Below are 24082 nucleotides of genomic sequence, written 5' to 3'. Positions count from 1 at the left end.
CTGTTTTCTATTCCAGTAGTGTTACTGAGGGCTACCCTGGTGGCTCAGCTGGCAGAAATCCACCTGCAATGCAGGAGAACCCCGTTTGATTCCTGGGTCGGGAAGCTCCCTGGAGAAGGGATAGGCTACCCATTCCAGTATCCATGGGCTTCCCTGGTGGCTCAAATGGTAAGGAATCTGCCTGCAATATGGGAGACCTGGGTTCGATCCCTGGGCTGGAAAGATCCCCTGGAGGAGGGCATGGCAACCCACTCCAGTATTAGGGCTTCCTGGGTAGCTCAGCTGGTAAAGAATCTGCCTGCAATGCAGGAGACCCCAGTTTGATTCCTGGGTCGAGAGGTTTCCCTGGTGAAGGGATAGGCTACCCACTCTAGTATTCTTGTGCTTCTCTGGTGGCTCAGACTGTAAAGAATCCACCTGCAGTACGGGAGACCTGGGTTCAATCCCTGGGTTGGGAAGATCCCCTGGAGGAGGGCCTGGCAACCCATTCCAGTATTCTAGCCTGGAGAATTCCCATGGACAGAGCAGCCTGGCAGGCTACAGTCCATGGGGTCTCAAAGAGTCGGATACAACTGAGCGACTAAGCAGAGTATTACTGAATTCAGTTTTTCTGTAAATAGCTAGCTGACAAAGTTGACACCAGTGATACACGAAGACAAGATATTCATTGTTTGTATGTTCATCTGTGTGTGTATGCTTTTGAAGAGGAATGGTAGATAGTTTGGTTTTTGTTTTTGATTAAGCTGAAGAGCTAGTGAAGGAAACATATCCTGTTTCTCCCATCCAAGTACTAACAATGTCCAACCCTGCTTAGCTTCTGAGATCAGATGAGATTGGGCATGTTCAGGGTAGTATGGCCATAGAATACACTGTTTCTCTAGTCAAGTGATTCTGCTATTTCCTTCAGTCACAAATCCAGAAATGAAATATTTCTTCTCAGTTCAATACCTCACTACCTTGCACTTCCACTATTCCCCTACCCTTCTTTTGTGTGAAAAATTCTGTGTTGGGCCATTCACTAAATATAAGAGCCTTTGCTTGTGGTGAAAGAGCACGGTTCCACATTAAGATTTTAAGTGGTTCCTGTAACAGATTCCAGAATGTTAAGGATCTACTATATGAATAAAGAATTTAAAATTTGTAAATTGGAGAGGTGAACAAATAGAATGCAATTAAATGAACGGTAAATAAAGTAAAATTTAGACATTTATTTGGGGAGGGTGGCCTGAGGACAAGAGAATGGGCTTTTAAGTGTCTAGGAGAAGCAAGTCTACTGATTATTGTTAATAACATTCAGAACATAATTCATTAATAGAATCTGGCACTGTTTTGCTAATGGATTTTAGGTTAATTACAGGTTCATAAGTCTTGTTCACCAAAGATATGATGAAGTTTGTATCAGATGGTTGTTTCAGCAAAGGATACTGTCCGACGATCATTTATTTCTTTTTCTGAATTTTCAGGTGTCTAGTTTTGTCACTAGGATTTCTAATCTCTGACTTGCTCTTCCTGTTCTCTCTTTTTCCTGGGTACAATCTGTAGTTTTTTCCTCCACTCTCAGCATTCTAAATCAAAACATGGTGTATTTCATGTGTGCTCAGTTTCAGTGCAGTCACTCAGTCGTGTCTGACTCTTTGCAACCCATTGGAATGCAGCACGCCAGGCTTCCCTTTCCATCACCAGCTCCTGGAGCTTGCTCAAACTCGTGTCCATCTAGTTGGTGATGCCATCCAACCATCTCATCCTCTGTTGTCCCCTTCTCCTGCCTTCAATCTTTCCCATCATCAGGGTCTTTTCCAGTGAGTCAGTTCTTCACTTCAGGTGGCCAGAGTATTGGAGTTTCAGCTTCAGTATCAGTCCTTCCAGTGAATATTCAGGACCGATTTCCTTTATGATTGACTGGTTTGAACTCCTTGCAGTCCAAGGGACTCTCCAGAGTCTTCTCCAACACCACAGTTCAAAAGGCATCAATTCCTCAAAAATTCCTGTGCAGTAGTACTTTGTAAATTACTTTCTCTTTATTAAATTACAGCCCATTCCCTTCTCTGCTATTTTGTCAGTCCAGTGAATCCAAGTTGAAGGGATCTTTTTGAAGTACTAGAAAATACATGTTTTCATGTACACATCTCTTCAATGATTTATCTAAATAAAGGGAGATTGGGAGAGAGAGTACCTGGGTGGTTGATAGTGCCGTTTATCAAGATAGAACAGAAGGAAAGGCAGATTTTGTTCAGAGGATGGAAAGATGCAATTTTTTTTCAGATTAATTCTGACAGGTGAATGGGCCTTGGAAATGAAAATGATTTACAAGTAATTAGAGATCAGGTCTATTGCTTATAAAAGAGGTTTTGGCTTGAAATTTAGATGTGTCACTTAATAAACTGTATTTGAAGTCCAGTGCATCTGTCCCCAATCTTTTTGGCACCAAGGACTGTTTTCATGGAAGGCAATTTTAGACAATTTTTGTGTGGCAACCTAGATCCCTCACAGTGGGGTTGGCAATCTTGTGAGAATCTAATGTTTCTGCTGACCTGACAGGAGGCAGTACCGTGAGCAGGGGGAGCGGCTGTAAATACAGATGAAGCTTCATCATTCTTGCGCTGCTCACTTCCTGCTGCACTGCCTGGTTCCTAACATGCTACAGACAGTACCTGTCCATGGGCCAGGGGTTTGGGATCCCGGGGTTCCGGTGGCTTCAGTGAAGTCTCAAAGAGAATATATATTGGGAACTAACCTCCTAAAAAATAAAGATTTAAAGAGAAAGTAGAGACTGACCACAGAAGTCAGAGAAACCAAAGTAATGTTTCCAGAAGGTAAGAATGGTCAGAGATATTACGAGGTGATGTAATCAGATCAGATCAGATCAGTCGCTCAGTCGTGTCTGACTCTTTGCAACCCCATGAATCGCAGCACGCCAGGCCTCCCTGTCCATCACCAGCTTCCAGAGTTCACTGAGACTCACGTCCATCGAGTCAGTGATGCCATCCAGCCATCTCATCCTCTGTCGTCCCCTTCTCCTCTTGCCCCCAATCCCTCCCAGCATCAGAGTCTTTTCCAATGAATCAACTCTTTGCATGAGGTGGCCAGAGTACTGGAGTTTCAGCTTTAGCATCATTCCTTCCAAAGAAATCCCAGGGCTGATCTCCTTCAGAATGGACTGGTTGGATCTTGCAGTCCAAGGGACTCTCAAGAGTCTTCTCCAACACCACAGTTCAAAAGCACCAATTCTTCGGCGCTCAGCCTTCTTCACAGTGCAACTCTCACATCCATACATGACCACAGGAAAAACCATAGCCTTGACTAGACGAACCTTTGTTGGCAAAGTAATAGGAATGTTAAAGATCATTGGGTTTACAATTATAAGGATATTTTTGACCATGATTCAGTAAGGCAGTTGAGAGGAAGAGAGAGGACAGAAATTCAGTAAACTGTCAGAAGATATTCAAGAATGTTTGAAAGATAAGGAAGTTTGTTAGCAAAAACAGACTGTTTTTTAAAGCCTAGCACCAAAAACAAGGAAGGAAAGCACTCTTAGGTAAACTATATACTGTCTGTACTTTATTTTCTTTTTCAAGGTTTTTAAAATTTTTTTCATATTTTCTAATCATTTTAAAACAGTTTTAAACAATTTTTTTGTAAACAAATTTTCAAGATGTAAAAGCTTACATTTAAAAAAGAATAAGCTCTTAGGACATATGATAATATATTTATCCCTTTATTTGAAAGTTAATTTTAGGACATAGATTCTGAAAGGTAAGATATTCTTAGATTCACTTATATTCCAGCTTTGCTAGTGTATAAGGAGCTAGTTGTCAGAACTAGATTTTTAAAATAAGCTGCTGTCTAAGGGTATCATGCTCAAAATCCAAAAGTTACTTTGGCCTTGGAAATCCAAATTTACTAATATACGTACTGAGTTCTGCTATAAAACTGCTTTCTTTTTTTTTTGATATGTATATATACCATATACTCTTAAAAAGTAAGTTTACCATTTGACAGTATTCAAATATAATGATCAAAATCACTTCTTTAAAATGTATTAAATGTATTCTTTGAAATGATATTCTGATAATGAAGAACCTAATTTTGTAAGCATCTATTGTTTAATGAATTATATATAATATGTGAAAGAACAAACTTATGGACACAGTAACAGTTGAAGCAACTATTGAAAATTTTTGGTCAAAAATAGGCTTGATTGCTTATGTAATTTACTAATTTGTATGAATGAATTCTATATATCTTTATCATTGAAAATATCATGCTCATTTGATCAGACCAGAATTTCTCTTTCCAGTATAAATTATTTTCATCCTCCTGTTCTGTGTGCTTCTATTCTAACGGTATGAAGTATTTAAGTGAAGTCATCCTTAATGTAAATAATCTGTGATTCCTGTTTATATAAAGTTGATCTAGCTAGGGTACCTACTGGAGATAGGTGAATATTTGCATTTAATAAAAATTAAACAAAAACTCTTCTCAAATGCATTTGCCGTATTTCAAGTGCTTAGTAGTTCGCATGTGGCCTGTAGCTCAGGTATTGGACAGTGTAGATGTTAATACAGAACCCTTCTGTCATCATAGTTCTTTTGCACAGTACTGGTATATTTATTTATTAGCATTATGATTTAACATGAAGGTAAAAAGAAATAGTGCATAATTCAGGCTAGTAATTAGCAACTTATTAAATAGTAAGTGCCTCTCTGATGCATTCACAAAATGTATCCTTGTCTAAAACATATTTTGAGACTTCTAAATTATTTTTTTGATTTCAGTTTTCTTCTGTTGTACTAATACTATTATACCACCTCCCAAACAGTTTATTTATAGTGAATTAGAGGAGAAAAGGTAGTGATGATAAGCAGAAAAAGTTGTTTGCTTTTTTTTTCAATTGAAGTATAGTTGATTTACAATGTTGTGTTAGTTTCTGGTGTATAGAAAAGTAATTCAGTTATACATATATAAATACTGTTTTTCATATTCTTTTTCATTATGATTTATCACAGAATACTGAATATAGTTCTCTGTGTTATATAGTAGACCTTGTTGTTTATCTGCTTTATACATAATGGTGTGTATCTGCTAACTCCAGCTTCCTAATTTATCCCTCCTCCACCACCTTTCCCCTTGGTAACCATACATTTCTCTTCTGTTTGTGAGTCTGTTTCTGTTTCCTAAATATTTATTTGTATTATATTTTAGATTATACATATAATAGATATCATATGGTATTTGTCATTCTGACTGACTTCACTCACTATGCTAATCCTTAAGTCCATCCATGTTACTGCAGATAGCATTCTTTTGTTCTTTTTTATGACTCAGTAGTATTCCAGTGTGCGTGTGTGTGTGTGTGTGTCTGTGTGTGTGTGTCTGTGTGTCTGTGTGTGTGTAATATCTATATACACCACATCTTTATCCATTACTCTGTTGATGGGCATTTAGGTTAGTACCATGTCTTGGCTGTTGTAAATAGTGCTGCCGTGAATGAACATTGGGGTTCATGTGTTTTTTTGATTTAGAGTAGAAGTTGTTTTTAAAGGGCCTATTAGAGTTAGGCAGTTACATGCTGAAGTTCATTACAGAAGAATGACAGAAACAAGAGAAATTGTTGTCATAGAGTGAACTAAAAAAGATGAATCAAAAACATTGGGGCTCCAGGCTCTTAGAAAGCCTTAACTCAAGCTGCTTTCTTCATCACTCCCTCCTGTAGGTTCTGTTTTCAGTTCTCTGAGACAACTTGGTGCACCTTTTTCTGCTTCTAGTGATATTTGACAAAGGTTTTCAGATTCATAGGTATGCATTGAGCACTAGAATAGTTTACTGTCCTTTCTAATTCTGGATTTCTGATCTATGTTGGTTTATTGAATTTATACCATTCCTCTAGATGGGTCAGTTGATTTCTGGTCTCTGATTTTAATATAAATTGACTGATTCTTTCTTGTCTGTGGACTTCTTAGGGAGAAAAGGTTGGAGCCTACTGGTAGCCAGCAGGAAGGTAAGAGGTAGATTAAAAATAGACTGAATTTTGCATGGCCTGTCAGTGTTTATTGTGCAAAAACAGTGTCACAAAACATGTTAGTAGGTAAAAATGCATTCTTTCAGTCACGTTCAAACTCTTCAGCCAGATCTTCAGCTGTAGGAATTGACATCGCTAGCATCATTTTAAGGCATACATGAGAAAAATACAAAGAGAGTAGTTGTAGAAGCCCAAAACTTGGTATCTGAAAGCCCGGGTTTGAATTCAGATAGCTTCTGTCTACTGCTGTTAGATTTGTGACCTTGCTTAAGTCATTTAACTACACCTTTCTTCCAGGGGAACATGTTTCTCGCGTGCTCCTTTTGATATACTCATGCTTGTATGAAAGTATAAGCACCTAGCACAGTTACTGGAACAAAGGACATACTTGATAAATCTTTGAATCTGAGTCTTAATTGATTTTTTGGTTTAAAACAAAATTATGTTTTAACAAAGTCGTACAGTTCTACAAAAGCAAGCAAATCAGCCTTTACATTTTTCATAAACTGGCAGAGAGAACTTAGCAGTAACCTTTACTGCCTAGACAATTTATAGAAAAGTCTGTCATTAAATCAAGTCTTTTGAAGATATATAGTAAACTCAGATGTAGAATATATGACTATTGATATTTGAAATGTCATCTTTATTTTTCTTAATGAAAAAATTTTTTACTCTTTAATGCTGTTTTAGGCAAAAGTTGTATTATAAATTGGCTTTTTTCCCCAACATGTATTTGCTTTGTTTTTTTCAAGATTTAATTAATAGTATATATGGCAGATTATAAAGTAAAATATGGAGCAGTTGTTCCAAAATAATCAAGAGTATATGAAAGCAAAAGTTTTTCCAGTACAGATTTTGTTCACATGATCATGGAACAAGTATCTTGGTAGGTATCCAAAATAAGCACAGCTGTGGATTTAATTTTTTGGATTAACTGTACTATTTCAAATGAGGTTGGGGATTTTAAAAGGAATACATTTTTCCCAGGAGTGTATTTCATTATCTCCCTCATCTCAAGTTAATTATACCACAGAGCTGAATTTTGAATATATTTTCTTGAATATATCACTTTCTCAGAGATGTTTCCCAGACCACCCTGAACAGTGTGAACACCACCACCAGCCTGAACAGCGCCACCCTAACACATTATGCTATTCTTGTTTTTCACGTTCCTATCTTCCCACTGTCACTGAAATTGTCTTATTCATTTTCTTAGCTTTTGTTTGTCTATTTTTGCTTTTATGAGGTTGTGAACTTTTTCTGTCTTAACACTCTCTCCCTCTTATTAGTGGGTCACACTTAAGTAACCTTATGAATGAAGAAAAACAGATTAATTCATTTTATAGTACTCTGTAAAATGGAGTTTTCCAGTGTAACTGTTGTATAATGTTTGTACACGTCCTAAACCTTCCATCATTTTTGTTGTTAAAAACGACTATGTGAATGTGTGCGTATGAAGTTCTTAGAACTGTCTGGCATGTGCTTTCCTGGTGACTGAGACGATAAAGAATCCACCCTCAATGCAGGAGACCTGGGTTCAATCCCATGTTGGGAAGGAGGAGGAGGGCATGGGCAACCCACTCCAGTATCCTTACCTGGAGAATCTCCATGGACAGAGGTGCTCTGGCAGGCTGCAGTCCATGGGGTCGCAAAAAGTCAGACATGACTGAGCAACTAAGCACAGCACAGCATAGCACATCTATTATTGTAAGTAAAAGATTATAGAGAAGTATGTGTTTGCTTTTGTAACAAATGGTCAATCACGTCTGCCCCTTATTTGATCCTGAGTCCTTAGCTGAAAATGCAGCCCTAATGTTTTCCTCATTTTCAGAAATATGAGGTGTCAGAGGCAGAGTGAGAGCTTTCAGTGTTGAGGATATTTTCAATTAGGGCTTTAGTAGGGGGGAAATCAGAGAAGGCAATGGCACCCCACTCCAGTACTCTTGCCAGGAAAATCTCATGGATAGAGGAGCCTGGTGGGCTGCAATCCATAGGGTCGCTAAGAGTCAGACACGACTGAGCGACTTCACTTTCACTTTTCACTTTCATGCATTGAAGAAGGAAATGGCAAGCCACTCCAGTGTTCTTGCCAGGAGAATCCCAGGGACGGGGGAGCCTGGTGGGCTGCCGTCTGTAGGGTCGCACAGAGTCGGACACGACTGAAGCGACTTAGCAGCAGCAGCAGCATGGGGGGAAAATGTGAAGTGGTAGTCCTGAATTTATACATTTATTTAAAATTTAGCCACTTATCTTTTAGGTATTTGATATGATTGAATAAAAAAAACATGATATTTATAGCAGCTTTATTCATAACTGCCAAAACTTGGAAACAATTAAGATGTCCTTTCACAAGTGAATGAATAAACTGTCACTCATCCAGAGAATGGAATATTATTCAGCGTTAAAAAGAAATGAGCTATCAAGCTGTGAAAAGATGTGGAGGAAACTTAAATGCCTACCACTAAATGAAAGAAGCCAGTCTGAAAGGCTTCTAGTTCTATGACATTGTTGGAAAGTGTGGACACAGTAAAAAGATCAGTGGTTGCCAGGTTTGGTGAGAGGGTTGAATAGGAGAAGCACAGAGGATTTTTTTTTTAGGGCAATGAAAATACTCAATATACCATAATGATGGATACATACAATCATATATATGTCAAAACCCACAGAATGTACAATACCAAAGGTGAACCCTAATATAAGCTAGGTACTTTGATACTTATGTGTCAGTGTAGGTTCAAGAATTGTTAAAAAAAAAAAAAAGTATCACTCTTGGTGGGGGATGCTGATAATGGGGGAAGCTCTACATGTTTGGTGGTTGGGAGTATTGGGAAATCTCTGTACCTTCCCCACTCAGTTTTACTGTGAACCTTAAAGTGTTCTAAAATAGTGTCTTACTTAAAAGTAATTTTTAAAAACATAGTACAAGTTATAAAGGCCTAGATGGGCAGTTGATGCTTTGGTTTAGTTCATTTAATTTACAAGCTTTACTGTTCATTCAGATGACAGTTTCAAGAGGTGAACTTGATCACGTTTTTTTGTTTTAAGTTTTCTTTTCCCTTTCTCCTACTGTTTATTCATTCAGGAAACAGAGCGGGGTACTGGACCAAGCCCATTGTCACCCTTTCATGCCTGCTAATACCAAAAGAAAAGTTGTCACGTGGGTGATAGGGTTTTATTAAAATAAGGATTATATCAGTTGAGGAAAGCCTTTTCAGCTGTGTAGATTGATAGTGCTGATGTTCCCTACAGCAGTTATTTCTTACTGCAGGAATTGAGGTTTATGAGAGGAAGTTCGTTCTCTATAAAGCCATCTGGTGATAATCAGCCAAGTGATTGCCAGTGCATAAGGATAGACTTTCCTTAACATGTTTTTTTAGCTCAAGTAGTTGAATACACTGATGATTACTTGTGTAATAGTTTTATTTTTCTGCTCAAACCTAATAATCCAACTAAACTAGTTCTTTGCTGTGGGTTATGTGATGCAGTTTCAAATTTCTTTCGTAATGTTATTATATATCAGGTACACTGTGTTTACCTATCACAAGGCTCTATCATTACAGTAATTAAAATCACATACTCTTCTTGCTGTCAGTCCTCAATTTGAACCGTGACAAGCAACTTTTTAAAAAAATAGATAAGCAAAAGCAGTAAATGTATGTAACGTTGAAACTTAAAAGTGTAATGAGAATGTGTCTGTGCTGAACATTTGCAGTTTCTGTTTTGTTTTTATTTTTAAATTTAAAGCTGTAGTACCACATTTGTAACCCATTAGTTCCTGAAATGAACTCTGATCTAATGGGAGAGTCAGTTTTTAAAGCTGACTGTAGCTACCAGGAACTTGGAAATGGGACTGTGATGCTAGGTCAGTGTTTACCTCCTCCCTGTGACCTCCAAATGTCAGAGCTTTAAACTTTGGCAGCTGTTGCCAAAAGACCTTATCTGACAAAGAGATAAAGAATAAGAGAGAGAATTGAAGGCAGGGAGGTGGTGAAGATGGGGGGAGTTAACCAGGATTTAAAGGCTAGATTTAATTGCAGCAAAGGTTAAATGATTAATTTCTCACCCCTTATGCTTGCAGATTTCCAGATTATTCTCAACTCAAGAGTTGTAGCAGCTCTATAGAGCTACTCATTCATTCATTAAATATCTTGTCACTCACACTAGAGGCAAAATATTGTACTCGGCTCTGGGAATACAGAGATGAAGAAAGGCCTCTCAGCTCTGTACTGACTTGGAGTACTACTCCCCTCAGTGTTCCCATCCCAGCCTGGAGTAGTGGCTTGTTTGTTCTAGTATCACCTTAGGCTTATCTCTGTATTGGCATCTATGCTATGCTAAGTCACTTCAGTTGTGTCCAACTCTGTGCGACCCCATAGACGGCAGCCCACCAGGCTCCCCCGTCCCTGGGATTCTCCAGGCAAGAACACTGGAGTGGGTTGCCATTTCCTTCTCCAATGCATGAAAGTGAAAAGTGAAAGTGAAGTCGCTCAGTCGTGTCCGACTCTTAGCGACCCCATGGACTGCAGCCTACCAGGCTCCTCCGTCCATAGGATTTTCCAAGCAAGAGTACTGGAGTGGGGTGCCATTGCCTTCTCCGATATTGCCATCTACTGACCAGCATTCCCTATGGATTGAGTTCCTGGGTCAGACTTTTCTTTTTGTTTTTTTCTTTGTGCACCTTGAATTCTCAGAGTGCCTGAATTTGGTAGGTTTCTCAGAAGCATTTCCTGAAAGAAGAGGGGTGGAGAAATACAGACTTTCAGTTCAGTTCAGTCGCTCAGTCGTGTCCGACTCTTTTCGACCCCATGAATCGCAGCACACCAGGCCTCCCTGTCCATCACCAACTCCCAGAGTTCACTGAGACTCACGTCCATCGAGTCAGTGATGCCATCCAGCCATCTCATCCTCTGTCGTCCCCTTCTCCTCCTGCCCCCAATCCCTCCCAGCATCAGAGTCTTTTCCAGTGAGTCAGCTCTTCGCGTGAGGTGGCCACAGTACTGCAGTTTCAGCTTTAGCATCATTCCTTCCAAAGAAATCCCAGGACTGATCTCCTTCAGAATGGACTGGTTGGATCTCCTTGCAGTCCAAGGGACTCTCAAGAGTCTTCAACACCACAGTTCAAAAGCATCAATTCTTCGGCGCTCAGCCTTCTTCACAGTCCAACTCAAAAGAGGTCATCAACTAGAAACATGCAGTAACATTGGAATCTAGAGAACATAATCATATAATAATATTGCAGATATCAGTAACGCTATAAGTTATAGTTTAAATGATAGCATGATAGATGTTTGAACTAAGTTTTATAGGGCTATAAAGTGTATTATTCTGCCATGGGGAAAGACTTATAGACAGACAGCATCTCTTAATACTACTCTTTATCATACTGTGGGATATCTTAAATGCTGAAATTAAGAAGCACAGAAAGTAGAGACTAATACAGTTTTGTATTCTGTGTAGTCTGCAACATATCTAAGACTATAGGCTTCTTAATTAAGTTATTCTAGTGTTAGAAATTGATGCTATGGGAAATGGAAGTTTGGGGTTGTATTTTAGTTATATTGTTAATCACTTTAAATGAAGCAAGAAAATGTGTTCTTGCTCATTTCTCAATAATAGGCTTTAATATTTGTAAATCTTGTTACTTTTTTTTTTACATTTTGTGGTTAAAGCCCTTACCTCTTCTCATACCCAACACACACACACACACACACACACACACAAATATATATTTAAGAGTTTTGTTGATTTTTTTTTTTTTTTTTAGAATTATGCATAAAGCTCTCAGGATCCTGAATCTGTTTAGCTTGTTAAATCTAAACCTAAGCCAATACACATGTTAATTATATGTTCATGACTAATGGGTGAGCATACTCCATATGGTCTAATCTCTGAAACTATATTAGTAAGTTTCTGAGCTAATATTTTAATCTCTTAAATTCCTCATTTATTTATTTATAATTTAAATTTATTTACTTAAATTGGAGGCTAATTACTTTACAATATTGTATTGGTTTTGCCATACATTGACATGAATCCGCCACGGGTGTACATGTGTTCCCCATCCTGAACCCCCCTCCCGTCTCCCTCCCCATACCATCCCTCTGGGTCATCCCTGTGCACCAGCCCCGAGCATCCTATCTCATGCATCGAACCTGGACTGGCAATTCGTTTCACATATGATAATATACATGTTTCAATGCCGTTCTCCCAAATCATCCCACCCTCGCCCTCTCCCACAGAGTCCAAAAGACTGTTCTATACATCTGTGTCTCTTTTGCTGTCTTGCATACAAGGTTATCATTACCATCTTTCTAAATTCCATATATATGCATTATTATACTGTATTGCTGTTTTTCTTTCTGGCTTACTTCACTCTGTATAATAGGCTCCAGTTTCATCCACCTCATTAGAACTGATTGAAATACATTCTTTTTAATGGCTGAGATGGGGAAACAGTGGAAACAGTGTCAGACTTTATTTTTTTGGGCTCCAGAATCACTGCAGATGGTGACTGCAGCCATGAAATTAAAAGACGCTTACTCCTTGGAAGGAAAGTTATGTCCAACCTAGATAGCATATTGAAAAGCAGAGACATTACTTTGCCAACAAAGGACAGTCTATAGTCAAGGCTGTGGTTTTTCCAGTGGTCATGTATGGATGTGAGAGTTGGACTGTGAAGAAGGCTGAACGCCGAAGAAATGATGCTTTTGAACTGTGGTGTTGGAGAAGACTCTTGAGAGTCCCTTGGACTGCAAGGAGATCCAACCAGTCCATTCTGAAGGAGATCCGCCCTGGGATTTCTTTGGAAGGAATGATGCTAAAGCTGAAACTGCAGTACTTTGGCCACCTCACGCGAAGAGTTGATTCATTGGAAAAGACTCTGATGCTGGGAGGGATTGGGGGCAGGAGGAAAAGGGGATGACAGAGGATGAGATGGCTGGATGGCATCACTGACTCGATGGATGTGAGTCTTAGTGAACTCCGGGAGTTGGTGATGGACAGGGAGGCCTGGCGGGCTGCGATTCATTGGGTCGCAAAGAGTTGGACACAACTGAGTGACTGAACTGAACTGAATACTCCATTGTGTATATGTACCACAGCTTTCTTATCCATTTGTCTGCTGATGGACATCTAGGTTGCTTCTACGTCCTGGCTATTATAAACAGTGCTGCGATGAACATTGGGGTACATATGTCTCTTTCGATTCTGGTTTCCTTGGTGTGTATGCCCAGCAGTGGGATTGCTGGGTTGTATGGCAGTTCTATTTCCAGTTTTTTAAGGAATCTCCACACTGTTCTCCATAGTGGCTGAACTAGTTTGCATTCCCACCAACAGTGTAAGCGAGTTCCCTTTTCTCCACACCCTCTCCAGCATTTATTGCTTGTAGAGTTTTGGATAGCAGCCATTCTGACTGGCGTGAAATGGTACCTCATTGTGGTTTTGATTTGCATTTCTCTGATAATGAGTGATGTTGAGCATCTTTTCATGTGTTTATTAGCCATCTGTATGTCTTTGGAGATATGTCTGTTTAGTTCTTTGGCCCATTTTTTGATTGGGTCGTTTATTTTTCTGGATAAATTCCTCTTTAGATAAAATAAAATTCTTCCAGTTTATCAGATAATATGTATTAATGCCCTGGATGTATCAGATTCCTTTCTTTTTAACTCAAAGAACTTATCATGAAAGGATTTTGCTTGTTGTCAAATAGTTTTTTTGCAGCGATCTGCATAATTAGTTAACTAATGCATTTCTGATCATTTTTTCATTTAGTATTAAACTCTATTACCTTGATTCATCTTTATATGTTGACCCATCTTTTAATTCCAGAAATAAATCCCATGTAGCGTTGGTATATAATCCTTTTGATATGCTAGTGAATTTAGTTTGCCAGTATTTTGTAGCAGATCGTTACATCAAATAATATATTAGTGTGGTTTTCTTTTCTTGTAGTTACTGTGTCTACCTTTGGCATCATAATGCTGTCCTCATGGACTGGATTAGGATGTCTTCCCTCTTCAATTTTTGAAAGAGTTTGTAAAGAATTAGTGTTAATTTTTTTTGTAAATTGAGGTATAGTTGATTTGTGCTAAGTTGCTTCGGTTGTGTCCGACTCTATGTGACCCCATGGACTGTAGCCTGCCAGACTCCTCTGTCCATGACATTCTCCAGGCAAGAATGCTAGCGTGGGTCCCCATGCCCTCCTCCGGGGGATCTTCCTGGAGTAGTCGATTTACAGTTAGTTTCAGGTGTACAACATAATGATTCAAAATTTTTATAGATTATACTTTATTTTGTCTAATATTCTTGATGTGTACAGTATATCCTTGAGACGTATTTATATTATACGTAGTAGTTCATGCCTCTTAATCCACTCCCCATTTCCTGCCCTTCCCTCTTTCTTCGCTCTCACTGGTAACCACTATATCTGTGAGTCTCCTTTCTGTTATATTCACTAGTTTGTTTTGTATTTAGATTATACATATATGTGATATCATACAGTATGCAGATGTCTTTCACTGACTTATTTCACTTAGCATAATATCTTCCAGGTCCATCCATGTTGTTGAAAATGGCAAAATGTTATTCTTTGTAAGGGCTCAAGTAGTATTTCATTCTATATAAGTATATATCCCACATCTTTTATTTGTTCATCTATTGATGGATGGACTCTTAGATTACTTCCATATCTCAAGCACTATAAGTAATGCTGCTCTGAACATTGAGGTATATATTTAATATATCTTTTTGAATTAGTCTTTTTGTTTCCTTCTGATACATACCCAGGAATGGGATTGCTGGATCCTGTGTTAGTTCTATTTTGAGTTTTTTGAGGAACTTCATACTGTTTTACCAAGTAAAACAGTTCCCTTTTCTCAGTGTCTTTGTTGAGTTCCCTTTTCTTAACATCTTTGCCATCATTTGCTATTTGTGGTCTTTTTGATAAGAGCTGTTCTTTTTCTGCATGTGTGGCTTGGGATCTTAGTTCCCCAACCAGGGATCAAACCTGTGCCCACTGCATTGGAAGCATGGAGTCTTAACCAGTGGACCACCAGTGGACTACCCTGATGATAGCTGACAGGGGAGGTGTGAGGCTCCCTGATGGTGTGAGGCTGACAGGTGTAAGGTATCTTATTGTGGTTTCACTTTCCTTTTTTTTGGTGGTTAGCAGTGTTCAGCATCTTTCATGTTCCTGTTGATGTTGAATTGCATGAAATCTTAGTGTTTTTGCCTATTATCACACACAATTTGGATATTAAACCTTTATCATGTACATAATTTGCAAATATCTTGTCCCATTCAGTAGGCTGCCTTTTCTTTTTGTTAATAGCTTTCTTCGTAGTGCAACAACGTTTTAGTTTGATGTAGTCACACTTGTTTATTTTTTTGTTTTGTTTTGCTTCACTTACTTGAGGAGAGATATCCAAAAAGACATTGCTAAGCCCATGTCACAGTGTACTACGTATGTTTTCTAGGGATTTTATGGCTTCAGTCTTTATGTTTAAGTCTTTAATCCATTTGCAGTTTATTTTTGTATAAGATGTGAGAGAGTAGTCCAGTTTGAGTGCTTTGCGTGTAGCCATCCAGGTTATCAACATCATTTATTGAAGAGGGTATTTTTCTCCAGTGTACATTCTTGCCTAGTTTGTCATAGATTAATTCACCATATACACATGGGTTTATTTCTGGGCTCTTTATTCTGTTCCGTTGATGGAACAGAATCTCTTTTTAGGCCAGTGCCATACTGTTTTGATTACTGCAGCCTTATAGTATGATTTGAAAATGAGGACGGCCAGCTTTGTTCTTTATCAGTATTTTTGGGGCCTATTGAGTGTCTTTTGTGTTTCCACACAATTTTTAGATTTGTTCTAGTTATTATTTGCTTTTGGCGGTATGGACATTTTAACAGTATAACAGTATTAATTCTTACAATCCATGAACACAGCATGTCTTTCCGTTTGTACCATTTTCAATTTCTTCCATATTTTATTGTTTTATGATTATCAGTCTTTCACCTCCTTAAATTTATTCTGAAGTACTTAATTCTTTTTGATACAATGAGAAATAAGATTGTTTTCTTAAATTATCTTTCTGATCGTTCATCATTAGTGTATAGAAATGTTGCAGATTTCTGTATACTAATTTTGTATACTGCAGTTTCACCAAATTCAGTAATGAACTTTAGCAGTTTTCTGCTGACATCTTTAGGATTTTCTGTGTGTAGTATCATTTTGTCTGCAAACAGTGACAGTTTTACTTCTTCCTTTCTGGTTTGTATTCCTTGTATTTCTTTTTCTTCTCTGATGGCTGTGGCCAAGACTTCCAATACTATGTTAGGTAAAAGTGGTGAGAGTGGGAATCCTTGTATTATTCCTGATCTTAAAGGAAATGCATTCTGCTTTTCTCCATTGAGTATGATATTAGCTGTAGGTTTATCATATATGGCCTTCATTATGATGAGGTATTTTTCTTCTGTGCCCACCTCCTGGAGGGCCTTTATCATAAATAATTGATTGTCAGATATTGAAAAGTCCTTGCATCCCTGAGGTAAATCCCATTTAATCATGGTGTGTAATCATTTTGATATATTGTTGAGTTTTGTTTGCTACTAACTTGTTTAAAAGTTTTGCATCCCGCTTCATCAGTGATACTGGCCTGCAGTTTTCTTTTTTTGTATTGTCTTTGTCTAGTTTTGCTATTGGGGTGATGTGGCTTCATAAAATGGGTTTGGAAGAGCTCCTTCCTCTGCACTTTTTTGGAATAGTTTAAGTTAACTCTCCTCTAAATATTTGTTAGAATTCACCTGTGAAGCCATCTGGGCCTGAACTTCTGTTTGTTTGGAGTTTGTTTGTTTGTTTGTTTGTTTGTTTAAATTAATGATTCAGTTTCATCTAGTAATTGGTCCGTTAATGTTTTCTGTTTCTTCCCAGTTCAGTATTGAGATGATTGTGTATTTCTGGGAATTTGTCCATTTCTTCTGGGTTGCCCGTTTTATTGGCATAATATTGGTCATAGTAATCTCTTACAATTCTTTGAGTTTCTGCAGTATTGATTGTAACTTCTTCTTCATTTCTGATTTTATGATTTGTGCCCTCTTTTTTCTTGATGAGTCTGGCTATAGGTTTATCAGTTTTGTTTGTCTTTTCAGAGAACTAGCTTTTAGTTTCATTGACCTTTTCTTTCTTTTCTTTTTTTTTAGTCTCTCTTTATTTCTGCTTTGATCTTTATGATTTCTTTTCTTCTTCTAACTTGGGGTTTTGTTTTGCTGGGTTTTTTTTTTTTTTTTGGTAGTTCCTTTAGGCATAACATTAGGTTGTTTGAGATCTTTTGTGTTTCCTGAGGTAAACTTGTATCACTATAAATTTCCATCTTTGAACTGCTTTTGCTGCAACCCAAACATTTTGGATCATTGTGTTTTCATTTTCACTGTCTACAGGTATTTTGGGGTTTCTTCTTTAATTTTTTCAACGATCCATTGGTTGTTTAGTAGCATTTTGTTAAACCTCCATCAATTTGAGATTTGTTTTTTTTTTTTCCCTTTGTAGTTGATTCCTAATACAGTATTGTTTTGGTGGAAAAGTTGCTTCATATGATTTCAGTTTCTTCACATTTACTGAATCTTGTTTTGTGGCCTAGCGTGTAATCTGTCCTGAAGTATATTCCATATATACTTGAAAAGAATGTGTATTCTGCTGCTTTTGGATGGAGTGTTTTATATGTTGCTATTAAGTTCATCCAGTCTAATATATCATTTAAGGTTAATGTCTTCTTATTGATTTGTTGAGTGAATGACTGTTCATTGATGTAAATGGAGTGATTAGTAAAAAATTAGAAAATGTAAAAAAAGAAACACAGCTGAAGAATATATAACTGAAAATTTAAGATCCATTAGAAGGAATCAGCAGTAGGTTATATGATACAGAGGAATAGTCAGCATACTGGCAGACAGAGTAGTGGCAGTCACACAAGATTAACAGAAAATAATTTAAATTTAAAATAAGGCTAGATTAAGAGACCACTGGCACAAAGTCAGGTGTAAAAACATTCACATTATAGGCTTCTTAGAAGGAGAAGAGAGAAAGGGACAGAGAACATATTTGAAGATACTGTAGCAGAAAACTTCCCTAACCTGGGAAAGGAAGCAGACATCTAGATCCAGGACATACAGAGTGTCCCAAAGAGGATCACCCAAAGTGGACTACATCAATATATATTTCATTAAAATAGCAAAAATTTTAAAATAAAGAGAATATTAAAAGCAGCAAGGGATCAACAACAGTTACATACAAGGAACTGAGCTTCTGCAGGTGAGAAGAAAGTGACACAATGTATTTAAAGGGATGAAGGGGGAAAATCTACAACTCAGAAAAATCTACCAGACAAGATTCTCGTTGAGATTTGATGGATCAAAATTTTACAAATGAGCAAAAGCTAAAAGACTCAGCACCACCAAACCAGCTTTACAAGAACGTTAAGTGATTCCTTTAAGCAAAAAATAAAAAGCCACAGCTTTAAATAGTAACCTTTATTGTCTTCTTCCTTCAATTAGCTTTGGTTTTGGTTTCCTTAAAGTGTGCACTTAGATTATTGATTTGAGATCTTTTTTTTGGCTTTTTTTTTTTTTTCCTTTTTACATTGGTTACAGCTGTAGCTGTAATTGTAACTTTCCCTATTAGGACTAGTTTTGAACAAATATTATTAGTTTTTTATTCTGTGTTGCTTTCATTTGCTTTTTCTTTTAAATTCTTTTATGATTGCGTCTTTACTACTCATTGTCAAAGTGTGTTGTTTAATTTTTACATATTGAGAATTTTCCAGTTTTCCTTCTGTTACTGATGAATGATTCAACTGTGATTAGAAAAGTTGTTTCATACGTTTTCCATCTTTTTAAATTCATTAAGACTTGTTCTGCTCCTAACATTATGTCATGAAAATGTTCTTCATGCACTTGAGAAAAATGTGAGTCTGAGTGAAGTGTTACATCAGATTGGTTTCTAGGGTTGTAAAATCCTTTATTGATCTTCTGTCTAGTTGTTTTTCATAGTTGAAAGTGAAATACCGAAGTCTTCAACTATTATTGTTCTACTGTCTGTTTTTTCTTTTAATTTTATCTGTTTTTGCTTCATATATTTTGGTGTTCTATTAGTTAGTTGTGTATGTTTGCAGTTTTTATATTCTCTTGTTGTGTTGTCTACAAGACCTTTTAGAACTAACACCCAAAAAAGATGTCCTTTTCATTATAGAGGACTGGAATGCAAAAGTAGGAAGTCAAGAAACACCTGGAGTAACAGGCAAATTTGGCCTTGGAATACGGAATGAAGCAGGAAAAAGGCTAATAGAGTTTTGCCAAGAAAATGCACTGGTCATAGCAAACACCCTCTTCCAACAACACAAGAGAAGACTCTACACATGGGCATCACCAGATGGTCAACACCGAAATCAGATTGATTATATTCTTTGCAGCCAATGATGGAGAAGCTCTATACAGTTAGCAAAAACAAGACCAGGAGCTGACTGTGGCTCAGACCATGAACTCCTTATTGCCAAATTCAGACTGAAATTGAAGAAAAGTAGGGAAAACCACTTGACCATTCAGGTATGACCTAAATCAACTCCCTTATTATTATACAGTGGAAGTGAGAAATAGATTTAAGGGCCTAGATCTGATAGATAGAGTGCCTGATGAACTATGGACAGAGGTTCATGACATTGTACAGGAGACAGGGATCAAGACCATCCCCATGGAAAAGAAATGCAAAAATGAAAAATGGCTGTCTGGGGAGACCTTACAAATAGCTGTGAAAAGAAGAGAAGCGAAAAGCAAAGGAGAAAAGGAAAGATATAAGCATCTGAATGCAGAGTTCCAAAGAATAGCAAGAAGAGATAAGAAAGCCTTCTTCAGCGATCAGTGCAAAGAAATAGAGGAAAACAACAGAATGGGAAAGACTAGGGATCTTTTCAAGAAAATCAGAGATACCAAAGGAACATTTCATGCAAAGATGAGCTCAATAAAGGACAGAAATGGTATGGAGCTAACAGAAGCAGAAGATATTAAGAAGAGATGGCAAGAATACACAGAAGAACTGTACAAAAAATATCTTCATGACCCAGATAATCACGATGGTGTGATCACTGACCTAGAGCCAGACATCCTGGAATGTGAAGTCAAGTGGGCCTTAGAAAGCATCACTACGAACAAAGGTAGTGGAGGTGATGGAATTCCAGTTGAGCTCTTTCAAATCCTGAAAGATGATGCTGTGAAAGTGCTGCACTCAGTATGCCAGCAATTTTGGAAAACTCAGCAGTGGCCACAGGACTGGGAAAGGTCAGTTTTCATTCCAATCCCAAAGAAAGGCAATGCCAAAGAATGCTCAAACTACCGCACAATTGCACTCATCTCACACGCTAGTAAAGTAATGCTCAAAATTCTCCAAGTCAGGCTTCATCAATATGTGAACCGTGAACTTCCTGATGTTCAAGCTGGTTTTAGAAAAGGCAGAGGAACCAGAGATCAAATTGCCAACATCCGCTGGATCATGGAAAAAGCAAGAGAATTCCAGAAAAACATCTATTTCTGCTTTATTGACTATGCCAAAGCCTTTGACTGTGTGGATCACAATCAACTGTGGAAAATTCTTCAAGAGATGGGAATACCAGACCCCTGATCTGCCTCTTGAGAAATTTGTATGCAGGTCAGGAAGCAACAGTTAGAACTGGACATGGAACAACAGACTGGTTCCAAATGGGAAAAGGAGTACGTCAAGGCTGTATATTGTCACCCTGCTTAATAACTTCTATGCAGAGTACATCATGAAAAATGCTGGACTGGAAGAAGCACAAGCTGGAATCAAGATTGCCGGGAGAAATATCAATAACCTCAGATATGCAGATGACACCACCCTTATGGCAGAAAGTGAAGAGGAACTCAAAAGCCTCTTGATGAAAGTGAAAGTGGAGAGTGAAAAAGTTGGCTTAAAGCTCAACATTCAGAAAACGAAGATCATGGCATCTGGTCCTATCAATTCATGGGAAATAGATGGGAAAACAGTGGAAACAGTGTCAGACTTTCTTTTTTGGGGCTCCAAAATCACTACAGATGGTGACTGCAGCCATGAAATTAAAAGACGCTTACTCCTTGGAAGGAAAGTTATGACCAACCTAGATAGCATATTGAAAAGCAGAGACATTACTTTGCCAACAAAGGTCCGTCTAGTCAAGGCTATGGTTTTTCCAGTGGTCATGTATGGATGTGAGAGTTGCACTGTGAAGAAGGCTGAGCGCCGAAGAATTGGTGCTTTTGAACTGTGGTGTTGGAGAAGACTCTCCAGAGTCCCTTGGGCTGCAAGGAGATTCAGCCAGTCCATTCTGAAGGAGATCAGCCCTGGGATTTCTTTGGAAGGAATGATGCTAAAGCTGAAACTCCTGTACTTTGGCCACCTCATGCGAAGAGTTGATTCATTGGAAAAGACTCTGATGCTGAGAGGGATTGGAGGCAAGAGGAGAAGGGGATGACAGAGGATGAGATGGCTGGATGGCATCACTGACTCGATGGACGTGAGTCTGAGTGAACTCTGGGAGTTGGTGATGGACAGGGAGGCCTGGCGTGCTGTGATTCATCGGGTCGCAAAGAGTCGGACATGACTGAGCGACTGATTTGATCTGATCTGATATGTTGAACCTTTATCAATATATAATGTTCTTTGCCTTTCATAAGCTTTTTTGAACTAAAGTGTACTTTATCTGACATTGACATAGCCATCTCAGCTTTGTTTTGATTACTGTTTGCATGGAATTTCTTTTATTGTGTGTTCCTTACATCTGCAGATTCTCTCATAGGTGGCATTAAGGTGGACCCTTTTATTTTATCCAGTGTACTATTTTCTTCATTTTCATAGGAGAATTTAATACAAAGGTTTTATTAGGAAGCACTTTGAAATATATATGCGTTTGAAGTTTTCCTTATAGTAGCTTCTTTCCAAATTCATAAAGTTACCAAGAATATTTTTTTAGCCATTTCATTTAAGAATATGGAAATATATTAGCATATCATATGTTGTTTGATGAACTATTATCCTCACTTGTCTAGGAATTGTTTGGAGGCATATCCAGAGTTAGATTAACATAATCATGGAGACTTTCCCCCCCTTACTTTTTAGCTTCTATTGAATCACACTTGTAATATTAATAATACCTAACTTGAAATCTGAACTCAGTGGAATTAGAGTGAAATAACCAAACTACAGATATGGAGAAGAGATATTATCGTTGGAAATTCACTTCTTTTAAGAGTAGCTAAATTTCTCAAGTCAATCTGTAGTTCAGTGTTATTTCAAAAGTGTATGCTAAAAGAAACAGTTTTCAAGAAGTATTTTGAATAGGACCCCTGAAATTTTCTCACTTCTTCCCAGTCTCACTAATACAAAGAGAAGGAGAAGAAGAGACGTTGAGAAAGTTTTGGAAGAGGGGGAACTGTGGGAGGAAGAACTAAATAAACAAATGAATTCTCTTAGAATCTTGTAAAGGCTGGGCAGTGTGACATACCTCATATCTTAGTAGGCAGGGTGGACTGAAAACAAGGAAATTCGTTGAAAGTTCATATAAAAAACTATCAGGGCTCGTTGCCCAAACCCCCATTCCCACAGAAGTTGAGAGGTTTATTATCTGAAGATACTATATCAGAGAGACTCCAAACATGTGACCATCAAGCTTATTCAAGGGTAGGGTAAAGTGCTGTGCTTAACCAGATAGATAACATAAACACTCTTCACACAGAATGGTGAGATTCTTCCCACTCATTTCTCTCAACTTGACTTCTGCCACATCATCAGTGTGTTTTTGCCCACTGTGAGAGGAGCTTGGATGATTCTCCTGTGGGTAAACTGAACTGTTCCAAATGGCGGAAAAGTACACTGTAGATGTTGACCCTGTTCACCCGAAAAAGTGAGCTTGCATCTTCTATTTCTGGATTCTCTCATTTTTGTATTTTTTGTTAAAATAAGCTCTCTTTACCTACAGTTTGTAGTTCTGTAATACATCACAGCCTTAGGTTTAATTATACAAATAAATGTTACCATTCTGAGATGAAGAAACTGGGGAAAAGGGGACAATTTCAACAAAAATTTCATATGTATATTTTTAGAAATAAGTGTATTGGATTGTCATTCTACTGTTGAAAGACCTTCTATTTCAGTAAATTATACTCATCTTTTGTGCATTATAGTCAACCTGATAATCTCTCAATGACTCAAAACAACAGTAATTTTATTATTGTTCGTATATCTGTTCTTAGTGGTTGAATGATATACTTGAGGGCATGCTTCAAGTTCTGTATTAGATCTCTATCTCTTCCACATGTCTTTCTTCTTGAACCAATGGGCTAGCTAGGGCATGTTCTTCTATGGTGAAGGCAGAGGTACAAGAGATCAAACCCAGTTGCCCAAGCATATTTTAGTTTCCATTTGCATCACAGCTATTAACATCACCCCATTGGCCAAAAAAAGTCATGAAGCATAGCCCAGAGTTATATAGAGGGAAATTATATCCCCCACTGAAACAGTGCACCTCAGATTGGGCCTTGAACCCACATGCTGGGACTCAAATTCCCAGGCAAAACCCTAATGAAAACTTGAACCCATGGTCATTTCATCAGAATCAGTCACCTTGCATCTGGACTTACTGAGGCTCAGATTTCTTGTGTCTCAGCACACAAGTGATAGGCAAGAAGTAGTTTTATTAACATAAAGCACTTGTGAGAGATACAAGTGAGCAGGTGAGGAATCTCTGCCCCGAGGATCAAGAAGACTAAAATTTTATAATCAAAGGAAAGTTAAGAGAGGGCAAAGACCACCTTCTTCAAGAAGATATCAGGCTTATATCACCAGCACCTCCTCCATTTTGGGCAGGAGAGTGTCTGACCCTGTGAGGTCAACTAGGATTATCATAGCATTTATTCAAATCAGTAGAAGGGTGGTGACATTTTTATTTCACCTGATGGCCTGGGGCGTATCTTGTGCTTTTATTTATGGCTTTATAGTTAAGTAAGGCTGCTTCCTCCCATGATGTTCC

The 24082-nt window shown here is 38.0% G+C and overlaps 1 protein-coding gene across 12 annotated transcripts in view; it reads left to right on the top strand.

Annotated features, from left to right (window-relative positions):
• The window catches only part of CEP170 (centrosomal protein 170), a 137601-nt gene that overhangs the window by 9118 nt on the left and 104401 nt on the right, over window positions 1-24082 (top strand). The gene's annotated exons all lie outside the window — the stretch shown is intronic.

Source organism: Bubalus bubalis, chromosome 5, assembly GCF_019923935.1.
Source record: "Bubalus bubalis isolate 160015118507 breed Murrah chromosome 5, NDDB_SH_1, whole genome shotgun sequence".
Taxonomy (NCBI): domain Eukaryota; kingdom Metazoa; phylum Chordata; class Mammalia; order Artiodactyla; family Bovidae; genus Bubalus; species Bubalus bubalis.
The sequence above is the reverse complement of the archived record's forward strand: the minus strand, read 5'-3'. Positions and strand labels throughout refer to the sequence as shown.